This window comes from Argiope bruennichi, chromosome 4 (genome assembly GCF_947563725.1).
Source record: "Argiope bruennichi chromosome 4, qqArgBrue1.1, whole genome shotgun sequence".
Classification (NCBI taxonomy): Eukaryota; Metazoa; Arthropoda; class Arachnida; order Araneae; family Araneidae; genus Argiope; species Argiope bruennichi.
Window position 1 is genome coordinate 54,498,060 of NC_079154.1, and position 15,602 is coordinate 54,513,661.

General features: G+C 32.6%; 1 protein-coding gene and 1 non-coding gene across 2 annotated transcripts in view; both read left to right on the forward strand.

Moving 5' to 3' along the window:
• The window catches only part of LOC129965624 (hydroxyacid-oxoacid transhydrogenase, mitochondrial-like), a 34,219-nt gene that overhangs the window by 14,177 nt on the left and 4,440 nt on the right, over positions 1-15,602 (forward strand). The window lies entirely within an intron of this gene.
• Trnag-gcc (transfer RNA glycine (anticodon GCC)) lies at positions 13,437-13,507 on the forward strand. Its single transcript has one exon. It is a non-coding gene; the product is annotated as a tRNA-Gly (tRNA).

The window sequence follows — 15,602 nt, forward strand, 5'->3', positions numbered from 1 at the left end:
ATTTTAAAAGTCTGCGACTCAAAAAAAAAAAAAAAAAAAGTTTGCTGATAACATTGAACGAATAAAGTTTACACCAAAATTGCAATTTGTGTGCCGTTTTATGAGCTTGGAGGGGGGAGGGTGTCAAAAAGTTTTGAGGCTAACACTGTTGAGATGAAACTACTTTATTTATCTACCTGGAAACTCAGTCACTTTCAAAGTAGCCATCTTGCACCACAGTACCACTTGCCCATTATTCTTGTCACTTGATGTTGCTTTCTCTTAACGTATGACATAACTAGTGTCGCAACTTTTTTACTTTCGCGTATGCGACGTATAGAGAAACTAGATTAATCATCAGAAAATTTGAATTCGAGATTTCGGCGAATTTCGAAGCTCAGAGAGGTCTACTCTCTGAACTCAAAAAACATAATTTTGGAAAATGTCCATCTGTTTGTTCCGTGGCAAAGATAACTCAAAAACGCTTTGATCTAGACAAGTGAAATGTGGTATACTGCCTTTACACCAAATTTGTATATTTCCATCAAATTTTGAGTAAAATCTGTCTAGAGGAAGTCCGGCTATTCGAATATGAGTTAACTCGATAACTTCAAAATGAAAAGAGCTAGATATATGAAATTCGGTACACAGATTTAACATCTATAGCGTAGACACCTGTCAAAGTTTGAGCGAAATACAAAAATACAACTACGGGTTGACTGTCTGTCAGGTTGTACTTTTAAAAATAAGTAAACGCGATAATTCAAAAGCGCAGTGACTCAAATATATCAAATTTGCTTTGGGATTTTATGATTACATGTGCAGTTTTGTGTCAGATTTGTCTTTTAATCGGCTGAGAAAAACGTGTGAGAAACACAAATTCAATTTTTGGATATTTTTGACCACTTGCCAAGGATTCATTTCCAATACACTCTCCAAGGATCACACGATGGATTCTGTACAAATGTTGATTTCACTCCAAATCTTAATTATTGTACACCATTGCCATTCAACATCTTTATATAGAGGAATAACATCTTTATTAGAGAGCAATGCGATAAAATTTTGGGAAGAGGACTCCTGCTGGTTTTTATGCCACCGTGTATTATTAGAATTACAGATCTGTATCTGATTAATCTAAATCTCTCTGAGGGCTGATGTGGTGACGCTTTATAAGCCAGATAACAGCTACGAGACATGAGAAATTTCTTTTGTCTTGTGGTCATGTTACTCGACTACGAACCCAAAGGTTGCGAGTTTGATCCTCGCCTATCGTCAGTAGCAACATTGGTGACCCGGACGTGATATGAACACGCAACCTTCTGATCCTATAACCAATAGCAACAATAACCCCCTGTTTATATGTCTGTTCGTACGCATAAGATCTCGGAAACACAAAAAATTTAGTATATTATCATTTTACCAATATTATGGATCTGCGCCTAATTTTGAACAAATTACATCTATGGAAAGGATGCTTTTCTGTGTTCAGAAAAGTATGATAAATCAAAAACCTACCGAGCTTGGTGAACGGGATGATTGCTAAATCCAAAAGTTTCAGCAGATCTTTTAGATTCAGTTTTGGATCCAAAATTTGAACCCAAGCGGTCTGTGGGAAGATGTCTAATGAGCATTCTCGATTCCTTTTATTATAAAATGAAAAACACGAAGTGGAAAATCAAGAGGAAAATTATCACCTTGGCCTCTTTCACCATCATTTTATTTTATTGGCCTGCAGCAATGAATCTTCACGATATTCTTTTAATTCTTAGATTTGAAGTTTTAGCATTCATAATTGTCGTTATATAATTCTTTTTAAATGTAAATCCTCCAGTGGCCTTGCTCTTTAAACGTCATCATCGTTCTTTTATTTTATTTCAGTATTTGATCTATCACTTGCTCGGCAGACCTATCGTTCGCACGTATCAAGCTGTCGTCTGTTATTGAAGAAAGCTGAATAAGACAGGAAGGAAATAAAAAAAAATTGCCTTTACCTGAACGACGGCTGAAGTCATTTACCTGTACATGACGCGCAGTTCGATAGCTCTTTTCCCCCTCTTATTTACATGCAGATACCTAAATGTGCGAATATGAAGACTCCGAATTAAGCATTCGCTAAATCGTATCATTCTTTTAAATCTGACCACTATGTTCTATAGTTAATTCAACTTGTTAGTTCACCAAATTAATTCTAGCTCTTGTAGGCTATGAATTAATTCTTAGCACAGAAAAGTAATTCGATGCATATAATTATGCACTTAATGCAAAGATTTATTTATAGCTTAGAAAAATAAATTATATAAATGTTTTAAGTTGAATTTCGCTGAAAAATTAATATGCAATTTCGTACCACTCTGTAGATATTTTTTAACAATCAGAATTAACCATCAAGATTGTCTCCCCAAAGCTTTCTCTCATATTCTCTAATAAGCTGGTCATGCCAGAGAACGCCTTACATGGCATTAGCGTACAATAGTTACAAAGTATTAACTTTTGGCGTGAATATAACATTTTTAGTGAATCAATCGTATCATCCTTGGCAAGTTATTTGGCGATTAATCCCTGGCATACGTTAATAGTATCCGAAAATCAAACTTATGTTTTAAACACGTTTTCCTCAACCGATTGGAACAAAAATTTGACACAAAATTACACTTGTTGTCACAAATTCCCGTACCAAATTTGATATATTTAATTCATTGCGTTTTTAAACTGTCGCGTTTACATGTTTCTGAAAGTACAGAACGACATATGGTAAACTGCTTGGCAGATATGGTTCAAAATTTGATAATTATCTATACTTTACATGCTAAACCTGTGAACCAAACTTTATTTACATAGCTCTTTGCATTTTGTAATTATTGAGTCCATTTGTATTCAAACAACCAGACAGACGGACTTCTGAACAGATTTTACTCAAAATTTGATAGAAATGTACAAATTTGGTGTAAAAACTGTATACAGATTTCGACCTTCTAGGTAAGCATTTTTGAGTTGTCTTTGTCACAGATAGACAAACGAACGGACATTTTCCAAAACTCGAACTCAGGTAGGTCTAAAATGTAGATGGTTGTCAAAATCTCGAGTTCCAGTTTTTATATGAATACTATACTTTCTGGATACTACGTATATGAGAAGTAAAAAAAATGAATAAGTACAACGTCAAAATGATGCTCCGTTTTGAATGGTGCCTGAGAGGAAACATCTGAGTGCCAAGGGTTCATATATACTGCCTATTCTTTTGGGCGTCTGTTTTATTTGTTTCTGCAAGTGAATGATTTAATCACGCGAGTTTCGGTTTCAGAGGGAGTGATTTCTCCGAAACTTTCTCGCATGTTCCCTAATTAAAGATGTTATCTCCCTCTCACCTAGCATAAAAATCCTGGACTAATCCGATTTCGTTTATTTCCGCCCGTTTTATTTTCAGCTCATCGCACATGCTTCGTAAATGATGAAATAACGAATATTTATCTTACGACGATTCATCATGAAGCTTCCTTCCCCAAGAAATCAAAAATTTTAAATGTTCAGAGTATCCATTGCATTAGCTAGTAATCAAAGCAGGCGAGAATTTTTCCGCTAAGCTACCGATATGCAAATGCATATAGCAGGTAACAGTAACCACGTTAGAGTTACTCTGCCTAAGCATTCAATGTAAACTGAATTACCGTCATCGGAATTGTGCGGAGTCAGGAACTAGGATTGTGTCCTATGTCCATTACCGGTAGTGGCATGGAAACACGGCGTGCCTAAGGCAGGGGCATACGGGGCAGTTGCCCCGGGCTCCACATCAGAGAGGGGCTCCCAAATCGGATAGAAAGTTTATTTTACGTTTCCTTCTTCAGATTTTGGCTCTTCAGATGTGCTATATCCTTTTAATAATGGCATAGAATTGTCAGAAAATCAATAAAATGGACAGAAAGGTATTTCGTCTGACCATTGGAAGGGGCGAGACTTTATAACTATTTTAGGTTCTAGTCAATTTTCTTGTTATATATCTATAATGAAGTGAAAAATTTAAATACCTCCATAAAGTTCGGTTCTTCATCACTAAAGTAGGGAAGCAGAGGGGGGGTCCAAAGAAGTTTTTGCCCGGGCCCCAATTAGGCTTAGTCGGGCTCTGCATGGAAGTGGAGGTAATTCAAACCCATATCCTAAATGTGCAAACCCAAGAAGCGAAAATCAACAACCGTAATGGAATCTTCTCATTCCTTTGTCTGAAGTGCCCCTCGAGGGAATAAATAACAATAAAAACGACGCCAAAAATTCAAGCACCTTCATAAATAGGATGCAGCATTGAATCTAATCTACTGGCGTGCTTTCTAAAAGTGGTGACAATTAAATATACAACATGCGAGTGCTTTTGGAAGTTAAAACAAGGAAAGAAATTTGTTTAAAAAACTGAATTGTTAAGCAGAAAAAATATTTACCACAAAGATAAATTAGCATCTATATAAAGCTGTCAGGAAATCAAAATGAGTAGAGAATCGAGTTAAATTATTCTGAAAAAGTTTAATTGGAAGTCTAATGTATTTGAAAATGAAGATTTGCAATTAAAATAATATTCAGCTGATGTTTTTAATCATTTTTGTTGTTAATGGAAGAATATTAAAAAATCATTCTGATGAAGTAATGAAATCAGTTTATGCTTCACATCTTGTGGGACAAAAAGTATGTGACGCCATAAAAATCCGTAATACGATATTTGATATTCACTTTCTCATTGACAAAAAAGGAATAATCATCATAAAAAAAAATGATCCATGAAATTTTGCCTAATCTCCGTGTTTCATAGTTTCCTGTGTTCGAAAAACACATCTTTGGTATTATCTCTGTTCGTATTTGAACACGTTAAATCAAAATGATATTGATTATAGATTTAGAGTTGTGGTATGTGATCTTTTCACCATAACTACAGCTTTTTGTTAAATATTGGCTGAAATTCGTTTGTTGGAAATATTGCCTACCCATCATCATGTGAGATGATGGATAGGTAACTAAATCAACAGTGGGAGTAGTCTTCTCAAAACTTTCTCGTGTACTTTCTAATAAACTTATCTTGGCAGAGAACGCCTTAAATGGTATTGGCGTACAATAATTACGAAACATTAACTTTTGGCGTGAGTTTAGCATTTTCATTACATCTATCGTATCATTCTTGCCAAGTTATTTGGCGACTGATCTCTTGCATGCGGTTAATATTCCTCGAAAATTGAATTTGTGTTTTATGCAGTATTTGTCAACTGATTGAAACTAACATTTGACATAGTCAGTAGAAAGTTTCTGTCGTAGTCAGAAAATCCCATACCAAATTCCATATATTTAAGTTACTGCCTTTTTGAATTATCGCTTTTACATATTTCTGAAAGTACAAACCGACAGACAGTCAACCGCTTGTTGGATTTTGCTCAAAATTTGACAGGTGGACATTATAGATGTTAAATATGTGTATCAAATTTTATCCATCTGACTTTCTTCGTTTTCTAATTATTGTGTTAACATATATTCGAACAGCCGGCCAAAAGCACTTCCTCTCTACAGATTGTATTCAAAATTTGATAGAAATCTTCGAATTTCGTGTAAAGACTGTATGCTAGATTTCATACGTCTGGATCGGGGCGTTTTTTAGTTATCTTTGTCACAGACAGAACAGACGGACATTTTTCCAAAATATGTATTTCGAACTCAGGGTGTCTGAAACGTGGAGATTCGTCAAAATCTCGAGTTCGAATTTTTTTGACGGTTTCTGTACTTTCTCTCTACAATGTATGTATACGAGGAAATAAAAACGTAAATAACTAGATGGATCAAAATAAACCTATAAGTTTATCATTGGAACAGTACTGTTTTACTGTTAATTTGCGAGTATGTGAGTATGATAGCTTGGAAACATAACAACTTTGTCAAAAGAAATTTAGAATGAGATCTTAACATCAATAATATTGATCATTATAAAACTTTTGATCCTTTCTTTAAAAGAGCCGAACCCTTTGTGTGTATGATAATTCGAAAGCGTAACGACGTGGACAAATGAAATTTGGTGTATGGTCTTGTTACCAATTTTGTAAATCTTTATCGAATTTTGGATTGAATAGGTGGGAATGAAATCGACATACTTAATTTTGGATACTTGTATATTTTTCAGACCCCAGGATTTACTTCGCGATTTTCACATTACGCCAAGCTAATAGATTTACTTGACACGCCAATAGATTTACTTACTCCAAGATAATAGGTTACCTGGTGATTTTCATATTACGCCTAGATAATATGTTTATTTGACGATTTACACATTACGCCAAGATAATAGATTTATTTGGCGATTTTCAGATTACACCAAGGTAGCCAAGTTTCATTATACAAAAGATGCCAAGATGGTGGTTGCATTTCTGTGTTTACTTGGTATTTTCATACTACGCTATTTCCAAATTCCATTATACATTAGATGTTAAGATTTCTCTAAAATGATTGGCGAAGATTCATTCACATTGCTTTTTTCTTTTTTTTTTCTTTGACGATTTTCTTTCACGTGGGAACTTTAAAAATACAGAAGTGTCCAATTTTCTTCTCTGTACCATGAAGTTCAAAATGTGCAGTATTAAGGCAACACTCGAAAAACTAGGGAAAATCACTCTCCTTCTAGTTCTACAAATATTATGTAACTTTGACCGTACGCCTGGTAGAAAATAATACCACAGAAATATAAATGACTTAGTGACTAAAAAAGAAAGAGAAAAGGGTCAGTTTTCATCATAAAGAAGTTAATCTAATTCCATGTTCGCATGGAAACATGGAAGCATATTCCATGTTTTATCTTTTATATACCAGATACGTTGATGTATTTCATATGTTATGCTGGATAAAACTCGGTATCTATTGGCATTGTTTCTTGATGCCACAGATATAATATATGCAGAAAGAAATAAGGGACCATTCTATTTCGACTTGTACTACAAGCAATATATATCATGTTTCGCAAAATCAGAGGGCATTGCGCTTTTACCTTACCCAGTTTGTAACTTGGTCCTCGCTTCGGATAACCACCTGTTCCGGTCAATGGCACACTTCCTTTCGGGGGAGCAGGAAGTTAAAAATAAAATCTGAAGGGTGTTTTTTGTCGATTCAACAACCGAACACACACAAGGGCAGAGAAAGGCCTAGAATACTGACCTAGTATCATTGCATTGTGCCAAATTTTAAAGGATGGTGTGAGAAAAGGCACCACCTGTTCGTTCTCCTCTAAAATAAAATAAAAATCACGATTAGTTTACAAGTTATATATAGGTTCGTTTTGTAAGTTTATATTGATTTAAATAAGATAAAAAGATTGCCTCTTCTCTTGCGCTAATTTTCCATTATTATAAATAATAAACTGCATTATATCCAACCTAATACAACATACGATTATTAATTCATTTCTGAATCTCAATAAATAAATGTATGCATTATTTGTTTTTTACATTTTTTTAACACAATAACGTTTTTTAATTGACATAACGTTAAAAAGTGCTGTACATTGTAAATCTTTGATTTTTGAACTATTAAATTCGGATCATAATGACTTCTTGGGTAATTAGGCTGACAATGAAAGGATTTTCAAAACTTTAATTAATTTCATGTTAATTCATTTAATGTTAAGTTTTTCCCTTAATAATGTCGGTGTATATTATAAACAGAAATTATTTTAACCCCATAAAAAAATTTGCTTTTCATTGTTATCAGGTGTTTTTTTTTTTTTTTTTTTTTTCTCCCTTGTGCACTAATATTAAATTTTTTTCCTCCTTTTTTAAAAAAGAAAATTAATATTCATTATGTAGCATCTCATGCAAAAAATTTTTACGATTTTAATCGATATTGAATGGCTGAGAAGAGTTGCTTGTTTATTTTTGGAGGTGGCTTTCATAGTATATGAATTTTTATTTTAAAAATTAGTAAATTTTATTTTCTAATTTCAAAAATATTGAATTTTGAAGACTCACTGACGTACTTTTGTTTTAAAATATCTCGAATTTTGTATTATCTATATATGATTTTATGAATCTGTAAACTTGATTTAGAAACGACTGCGAAATAACATTGTTAAGCTGCAGACGATATAATAATACTTTTAAATAAATAATATTATCACGCCAAGAAATTGTGAACTAGAAGTTCATTTTTTTTCTGATTTTTTCTTCTTTTTATATATATATATATATCAATAAAATGTAGATACCCTTGTTTTCATTTCTATTATAAACTTAAATATTTTATTTTATTCTTTTTAGTCCCTATAATATTATTAAATTCTTTAAACAAAAAGTCCAGGAAAATATTTAGAATAATTCAAAGACTATAAATCAGCAACACGCTAAAAATTTCCGTTTCGATCATACTTCGGGACTGGAGGGTACCAGGTTCGAGAACACGATAACACCAAAAAATTCCTATGTAAGCGGTGGAGAGGTTCGATAATGATGACGGACCTTTTTTGTATTTTAAAGATTTTTATTGTTTCTCCGCTTTCGGGAGTTGGTTTGAGCCTTGCCTTTCGGCGTGCTGCTACGTCGATGATGTTACAAAGACTGGTGGTTTTTTACATATACCGCTAGAGGGCGTTACAAGTGAGAGGCGGGGCAACATGCTTACGTAACAAGCGGGTCTGCTAACGTTCAATCCGTCAGGGGCAAAATTCCCCTTGCTATTGTGGTACATAAATTTGGAGAGGGGAATATGTCTTCGTCATGTGATCGTGGTTCAAAATGATGAAGTTCATTCCGAAATAGTCCTAGTATTTCCTTAAAACGAATTTTAGTGTAACCAAATTAAACTGAACAGTGAGCTCTGAATGCCTTTTTATTTTTGTCTATTTGCGGCTTTTAATGATCAATTGATCCGCCAGGTTCGTGTTTTAAATCTTTCGTGCAGGATGCTCAAGAAAATACAAACCAAACCCCAACAAAATATTTTCAAACATCAACTGTGTTAGACATAAAAACCGTGTTATTTTAAAGGCCTTATACCTCTTCTTTTTATTGTGTACATGAACCTTCTTAATGATATCAAGATTAATGATATCACAGGGTCATTATAAAGTATCTAAGTAATCTGTTTCAAATTGCACGTTGTTTTTCAAAGTAGAATAACTCCACTTTTTGATATTTGAATATTTCTTTCTTAGCTTCTAACAATAGAGGAAATTCACGTGGTTAAATGTTTCTAGAAACAATGAAAACGTTTTCAATTTAACTGTGACAATAAATTTTGTTATTGAAATTTATAGAAATTTTTTTTTAAATTATCAAAATTCAGAAAAAAAAATTGCATTAACTTAATATTATTAAAAAGAGAATTTTTTAAACAATGGGAAAATCTGTTTTTCTCGATAATATTTTTGAAAAATACTGCGGAAAATGTCAAAATTTTGCTGCCATTTTTATTAATTAAAACGCAAATAAAAATTTCATTAAAAAATTCGCCCCGAATGCACATTTTTATCCACCAAAATATTTATGTGCCGAGTTCGGCAGCTTTAGATCAAGAGATCCGTCTTGTAAAGCACCAAAATACACATATTCTTATTTATTAATAGTATAGTGGTCTCTATATAATTTTGTATTAATGTGCGAATCGTAATTCAACTGCAACATTTTCGATATTTTACTGTATAGATCATGGTAATATTACTTTACAAATTACTAGGCAAAATTTCTGTGTTCTCCCTGAGCCTAGATGCCCTAAGCAATGCTTATTCTGTTTCATAGTTAACTATCCTAACCAGATATGCTTGTTAATCAATGTTTATTGTTTTTAACATAAAGGAATCAGTGATTTCGTTTGTGGAAAAAGTTGTCTTTTTTACATTCTCTCTCTGCGCTTTATTTGTGCCTCTATAGTAAAAGGTTATTTATTAAGAAATTGTTAAAAAAATATTAAAGATTTTCTGTCTTAGTTTAACAATTTTCATGTTTCCTAAGATATCAGTTTCCAAACTGTTTCATATTAAGCTCCGTCTGTATTTCAATTTCTGTAATAAATTGTTTCTGGATATCAAAGTGTGAACAAGACTTATCTGTTAAGCAGTGGCGGAACTCTAACTAGGCAGTTGCCTAAGGCCGCTAGGCAGAGAGGGGGAAAGGTGAAAGCAGATTGATTAAAAGACTCTATTTTTCTACTTGCCAAATTAATAATTTTGTAAAAATGCACTACAAAAATGTATTTTTGTAACAAGACTTATCTGTTAAGAAGTGGCGGAACTCTACCTAGGCAGTTGCCTAAGGCCGCTAGGCAGAGAAGGGGAAAGGTGCAAGCAGATTAATTAAAAGACTCTATTTTTCTACTTGCCAAATTAATAATTTTGTAAAAATTCACTACAAAAAATGTATTTTTGTAACAAGACTTATCTGTTAAGAAGTGGCGGAACTCTAACTAGGCAGTTGCCTAAGGCCGCTAGGCAGAGAAGGGGAAAGGTGCAAGCAGATTAATTAAAAGACTCTATTTTTCTACTTGCCAAATTAATAATTTTGTAAAAATTCACTACAAAAAATGTATTTTTGTAACAAGACTTATCTGTTAAGAAGTGGCGGAACTCTAACTAGGCAGTTGCCTAAGGCCGCTAGGCAGAGAAGGGGAAAGGTGCAAGCAGATTGATTAAAAGACTCTATTTTTCTACTTGCCAAATTAATAATTTTGTAAAAATGCACTACAAAAATGTATTTTTGTAACAAGACTTATCTGTTAAGAAGTGGCGGAACTCTACCTAGGCAGTTGCCTAAGGCCGCTAGGCAGAGAAGGGGAAAGGTGCAAGCAAATTGATTAAAAGACTCTATTTTTCTACTTGCCAAATTAATAATTTTGTAAAAATTCACTACAAAAAATGTATTTTTGTAACAAGACTTATCTGTTAAGAAGTGGCGGAACTCTACCTAGGCAGTTGCCTAAGGCCGCTAGGCAGAGAAGGGGAAAGGTGCAAGCAAATTGATTAAAAGACTCTATTTTTCTACTTGCCAAATTAATAATTTTGTAAAAATTCACTACAAAAAATGTATTTTTGTAACAAGACTTATCTGTTAAGAAGTGGCGGAACTCTACCTAGGCAGTTGCCTAAGGCCGCTAGGCAGAGAAGGGGAAAGGTGCAAGCAGATTGATTAAAAGACTCTATTTTTCTACTTGCCAAATTAATAATTTTGTAAAAATTCACTACAAAAATGTATTTTTGTAACAAGACTTATCTGTTAAGAAGTGGCGGAACTCTACCTAGGCAGTTGCCTAAGGCCGCTAGGCAGAGAAGGGGAAAGGTGCAAGCAGATTGATTAAAAGACTCTATTTTTCTACTTGCCAAATTAATAATTTTGTAAAAATTCACTACAAAAATGTATTTTTGTAACAAGACTTATCTGTTAAGAAGTGGCGGAACTCTACCTAGGCAGTTGCCTAAGGCCGCTATGCAGAGAGGGGGAAAGGTGAAAGCAGATTGATTAAAAGACTCTAATTTTCTACTTGCCAAATTAATAATTTTGTAAAAATTCACTACAAAAATGTATTTTTGTAACAAGACTTATCTGTTAAGAAGTGGCGGAACTCTACCTAGGCAGTTGCCTAAGGCCGCTAGGCAGAGAAGGGGAAAGGTGCAAGCAGATTGATTAAAAGACTCTATTTTTCTACTTGCCAAATTAATAATTTTGTAAAAATTCACTACAAAAATGTATTTTTGTAACAAGACTTATCTGTTAAGAAGTGGCGGAACTCTACCTAGGCAGTTGCCTAAGGCCGCTAGGCAGAGAAGGGGAAAGGTGCAAGCAGATTGATTAAAAGACTCTATTTTTCTACTTGCCAAATTAATAATTTTGTAAAAATTCACTACAAAAATGTATTTTTGTAACAAGACTTATCTGTTAAGAAGTGGCGGAACTCTACCTAGGCAGTTGCCTAAGGCCGCTAGGCAGAGAAGGGGAAAGGTGCAAGCAGATTGATTAAAAGACTCTATTTTTCTACTTGCCAAATTAATAATTTTGTAAAAATTCACTACAAAAATGTATTTTTGTAACAAGACTTATCTGTTAAGAAGTGGCGGAACTCTACCTAGGCAGTTGCCTAAGGCCGCTAGGCAGAGAAGGGGAAAGGTGCAAGCAGATTGATTAAAAGACTCTATTTTTCTACTTGCCAAATTAATAATTTTGTAAAAATTCACTACAAAAATGTATTTTTGTAACAAGACTTATCTGTTAAGAAGTGGCGGAACTCTACCTAGGCAGTTGCCTAAGGCCGCTAGGCAGAGAAGGGGAAAGGTGCAAGCAGATTGATTAAAAGACTCTATTTTTCTACTTGCCAAATTAATAATTTTGTAAAAATTCACTACAAAAAATGTATTTTTGTAACAAGACTTATCTGTTAAGAAGTGGCGGAACTCTACCTAGGCAGTTGCCTAAGGCCGCTAGGCAGAGAAGGGGAAAGGTGCAAGCAGATTGATTAAAAGACTCTATTTTTCTACTTGCCAAATTAATAATTTTGTAAAAATTCACTACAAAAATGTATTTTTGTAACAAGACTTATCTGTTAAGAAGTGGCGGAACTCTACCTAGGCAGTTGCCTAAGGCCGCTATGCAGAGAGGGGGAAAGGTGAAAGCAGATTGATTAAAAGACTCTAATTTTCTACTTGCCAAATTAATAATTTTGTAAAAATTCATTACAAAAAATGTATTTTTGTAATATTTTAATGAATTATAATATATTAGGATAATATTAACACTTTATCATAATTATTCAAATTCTTATATCACGTTCACTTAGTTAATTATTAGAATATTTATAAAACCGAACATTTGCTCTAATAATATTCCATACGTAGATGTCGATTTAGAATCATAATAGATATATAGAAGCAAAGCTAATGAAATAAAAAAAATATTAACATAAAATAAATCATTGTTATGCTAAAAAAATGTTGAAATGCGAAATGAAATTAACTGTCTTATTAAAAGACAGTTAGTGTTCCTTTAAGCAGAATTTATCAAATTCTAATATAAAAAATCAGGCGTTATATAATAATAGTAGTTATATAAATAACCTTTTTAACTCTATAATCATATATGCATATATAAAGTCATAACTCTTAACTTATAGCTGTAACTGATTCAGGATTTTAAACTTCAAAGCAGATTTTGCTATTTATTCGAAAGCTTTCAAGAAAGAAAAAGAAATAAAACGGATATTATTGTTCTAATAGGAAGAAGAAAAAAAAAAGAAATGTTTCGTATCGTATTTCAATACTTTATAAATAAATAATAATCCAATGAATTAGTTTTATTTAGTTCAAAGAACTTTTAAAAAATATGTTACGCAACAACGAACTTCGTCAGCTATAAAACGCATAATGATGGCCTAAAAAAAGGGATTTCGTGAGCTACCGGTTTATTGATGGGGGTCAACAGCATCAGGTGCATCTGCTTTTGAACTTACCGTTTTCTATTTTATGTGTAGCATCGGTGGTTCAGTGGTAGAATGCTCGCCTGCCACGCGGGCGGCCCGGGTTCGATTCCCGGCCGATGCAATTGACTTTTGCTTCATATTTTTTTATGTTGAAGGAATAGATTTGAAATGCCGATATATTTTTTTAAAAATCAATCATTAAATTTCATTCTGGATTTTTTTTTAAATAAATATTTAGTTATATTGTGAGTAAAATGAAGTGAAATCTGTTTCATTGCTTTGTTATAATTTTTTGATTTAATTTCAAAAGATTACAAATTCACTCCAATTTTATTTAATTTCACTGGCAGTTATAAACGAAGTCACGAATTATTTAACTATTATATATATTTATTCTAGAAATTAGAAGTGTTTTTTATTTGTATTCGCATATTGTCTGCCTTCGACGACCAGGTATTCGCCCATCATATTAATAGTATTACTGTAATCATGTCAACCTACTTTGATTAACTACATCTTATTGTACCAGCATACAAGCATAAAAAGTACATATATAATTTAAAATATGCTTGCGCGATAATCTACAAAACATTTTAATTGGTGGGCTATTCTTACAAAATAGCGAATAAAGTAGGCGATATCGTTCCAGTTGTTAAAGTTGGAGATGGATTTTTTTTATGAGGGTGCCGCAGTAGGTCTATTAAAGAACTTTATTTTTAATAAATTTTATATAAAAGTTTATAAAAATTACGTTATAAAATATTAAGATAATATTATTATTTATCAAATATTATTGGTCAGGTTCTTTGTTTCATTACGCCGTTCACTTTGTATTAGAATAATTACGTACACCAAAAATCTGGTTCAATAATGTTGTGTACAAACGTAGATGATGCCAGTCTGGAATTATAATAAATAAATAAAAACAAATGCATTTTCACAAAGTTAATAAAATACAAACATTAATTTAAAATAGCGCATTAATATGGTAAAAATGTTTGAAATGCCAAACTTAATTGACCAGTTTATTAAAAGAAGGACTCATAAAGTGCACTGCTTAAGGTCATAAAATAGAGAAATCCGACATGGACCAATGATGATATTTCTAGGGATACTGAAATTTTATATGATAAAAAAAAGTGGCGAAATCGCAACTGTGGTTATGAATGGGAGTCTCTGCCAAGGTTTTTCTCTCATAGAGAATATGCAAAGAAGTTATTAATTATTATTATTATTATTTTGAAAATCATAGGAATTAGAAAGCAGGCAATCATTGATGACTCATCTTAAATTCATTAACTTTCATTTAAAATAAAAATCGACGAAATCGAATCAATAATTCGAGCTCAGGGATTAGATCTTTAGTTTTGCCAAATATTTTAAGTATATAGATTTTAGAAGAAAAAAACATTTTGATTAGTTATTCTGTTCTAAAAATATATCTTCAGATCAAGTTCCAATTTTTTTTTAATTATACTGCTTTGAACTCTTGTGGTTATGGGATACAAAGGGGCGTTGAAACTAATGACTGAAATGTGCGCTTTGGTTTTGATGTCTAAAAACCAAATATTGTGAGTGGTATCCTTATAACTTTCGTTTTGTGAATTTAATATTTTTCAAGTTTAGATTAAAAGTCGAGCGCGCTCAAGGGTCCCGTAATAAAAGAAAAGGTGTATTCTTTAATACCTTAACATTATTCTTGAGATTTTCCACATTCTTTTATAAGCTAACCAGATTGAATCAAATGGAGTGGCTTTTATTTAACTCCATCATTTTCAGTGATTCTCAAAAATAAGAAGTCTTAATAAAAACTAATAGAGATAAATGAATTGAATATTTGAGACTAATCTATTTCCTGGATTCATTCATGTATTTTCGTGATTGAAAATTCATGTCTCCTGATTTATTTCTATTTTTCTCTTGCAGTTTTGTTAAATATGTATTAAGTGTCATTGTCATCTGCAATGTGATATACTGCTTGTATGGGTATTGTTTTTTTATCGTAATCAATCAATTTAAAAATGGACCAGATTTTTAAAAATCATTAAATATCTTGAAGCTTCTGGATTATGTTAATGAAGAAGCAATCACTGACTGCTTATAATAAAAACACATTCTAGAATATGGTAATTTAAGTCTGTGGAATGGAAAAATAACAAGTATGAGCACAGATAGATTGGTAAACGTTATTTCTTGATTTTGAAGACAGCATTTAT